The sequence below is a fragment of the Xiphophorus maculatus genome, chromosome 17, assembly GCF_002775205.1.
Source record: "Xiphophorus maculatus strain JP 163 A chromosome 17, X_maculatus-5.0-male, whole genome shotgun sequence".
Lineage (NCBI taxonomy): Eukaryota > Metazoa > Chordata > Actinopteri > Cyprinodontiformes > Poeciliidae > Xiphophorus > Xiphophorus maculatus.
Genome location: NC_036459.1, coordinates 17,390,045 through 17,392,485, shown reverse-complemented (window position 1 = coordinate 17,392,485; position 2,441 = coordinate 17,390,045). Strand labels below are relative to the sequence as shown.

The window sequence follows — 2,441 nt, the reverse complement described above, 5'->3', positions numbered from 1 at the left end:
ACAGGAAGTAGTTGGAAGATGGTGGCGTATGTTTCTTTTTTTTTAACGACTTATTGCGTGAACAAGCTTATTCACGTGTGACTTTAATTGTGTTTTGTTATTGCGAATTTGTGGTTTTCTGACATTTGCGGAACATTAAGGTTTTCCTCGCGTTTGAAATGGATATGAATGGTTATGAAGGCAAATGTTTGGAGAATACTGCAGCAACACGCTTGTTCGGGCTCAATGCTAACTTCTCCAAAACAAAACAGGTCTTGTGCGCAATTCTGTTCTCCTGTGAAAATCTGCCCCCCTGTGTCGGGAGCGCGCATTACAGCCGGAGAGGCGGATCTGACCATTTTCACGGCGCTTCTGATCGATTTCTCGGTAAAAACAACTCAGTTAATCATGTCAAGCTTGTAACATTTAGTTTAATCGGCAGCTGTTGTTTACAAAATTGTAAAAATAATTAAATAAACGAGGTCTTTTTACGCTGTTTTGTGTTATTTTAAACGCAAAGAGAATCGGTCTTTTTCCAACTTTTGTCACTTCCGCCTGACAGAAATAAAAGTCAGTCACCAAAACACAGTTTTCCAACACGTAGTGTGTATTTATAATTTTTCATTGCTGATATAAGAGGATGGCTGAAAGCGTGGCACAAAAATTAAGACTTCCTGAAAAGATGAGAGCGTGGACTTTCTGGTAAATCCCGTTCTAATGTAAAATATGACAGATTATTGTATTAAGGAAATTTCTAGTATACTACAGGCTATCACACATAACAATTTTTGAGAATTTGGCAACAGTTGCTCTTTATTCCCAAACGTTATGGGGGGAGGAGAGTAGAGAATGAATATTTCAGCTGCCTGAAATAATCTGTTCCCCCTCCAAAACATGGGAACAAATTAATTCACCAACAAGTCTTTAACTGTGTTTATTCCTCTTATCATCAACAATGAATCCTGTGAATTTGGTAGCATTTGATCATTATTTGCCAAAGTTATAAGGGGGGAACCATATATTTTAGTAACCTAAAATAATCCGTTCCCCCTCCATAACATGGGAACAAATTAATTTACAAGAAAGTGTTTTACTGCTTTGGAAACATTTGCTCTTCATTTCTCAAAGATGAGGGGCCTCGGGATTTAAACTTTTTTCCATAGCTGCCTTATATCAAAGTCTTGTAAGTATAAATATCAAACAGTTTTCAAAATGTAATTTATTAACCATTAAACAACATACATAAACAAGAACACCACAGCAAACTCAGGAACAAAGGCAAACTAAGGCAACTAAGGCAAACACGCAAAGCAGTGATAAGTTTTTCCAGTTGGTGGGTTTCCAACACACGCATGATGGAACCACCTCAGACACACGTCACACTGGATCTAGGAAAGAAACCAAAAATATCCGTTTTTTTTAGAAAAATATGTCTTTACAATTAGAATATACAATCAATCATTTTAGATTCCCTTATATTCCAACTGCTGGAGGATCATATCATAGCTTGTTTACGCAAGATAAGATTAGATGAAACTTGTCCTCTTCATTTAGTTTACTAACACTAAGTCTTTGAATAATTCTAAAAACTTTCCTACCCAGTTCACATCCGGGTCACTTTCCATCTCTCCACAGAAGTGACACAAGTCTTTTAGGTCCTCTGTTAACAACAAAAGTATAAAAACACACACACACACACACACACACACACACACACACACACACACACACACACACACACGATTATACATGTACAATCGTGACCTTATATATGTGTGTGTATAAAACTATTACACAGGATGTGCTAAGCACCAACACAGTCATTTATGAAAAAATATAGAAGATGAAATGATTGTACTTACTAATTTGTAGACAAACAATTTCCTTAAATAAATGTTTTCAGAGTCCATGTTAATGTATTAAGTTTGGCTAAGTACAGATGTTTTAGCCAAACATACAAATAATAGTAATCATGATAACAATTGTCATAAACACTCAAAATAAGAATATTAATGTTAAGGATAAGTCTCATGCTGTCGGCCGCCTCTCTGGAAACAGGAAAATCCACAACCTGTTTTGATAGGATTTTTTCTGCAAACTGAAATTACTAGCTTCATTTAATGTCTTTAAATTTAAGTAACAAAGAAAGTAATTCACTGTACATGTCTCAAAATATATATCAAAATCCTAAAGTCATACACTGTGTGACAATATGTCTGAAACCTTCAGTGAAAATACACCACATGATGTAATATCTTGTTGTTTTGGATGCTTGACTGTGTCACATGTCCAACGTGAGACATTGCACCCCTTTTTCCTCATAAATGCCCTGTAAATATAGATATATTAATAAGAACAACTTTATTTGATTTTCATACTTGAGTTAAACGTAAATTTTTAACCATACCTTGTGATTTGCAAACATTTCTGGATGTCTTGTTTTGATTCCCCCAGTGGATTCA

At 35.4% G+C, this 2,441-nt stretch overlaps 1 long non-coding RNA gene across 1 annotated transcript; it reads right to left on the bottom strand.

Annotated features, from left to right (window-relative positions):
* Positions 1-1,183: 1,183 nt before the first annotated feature.
* On the bottom strand, positions 1,184-1,657 carry LOC111611784. The gene is made up of 2 exons (XR_002754224.1): positions 1,578-1,657; positions 1,184-1,367 (listed from the first exon to the last, which is right to left on the bottom strand). It is a non-coding gene; the product is annotated as an uncharacterized LOC111611784 (long non-coding RNA).
* Between the last annotated feature and the right edge of the window lie 784 nt (positions 1,658-2,441).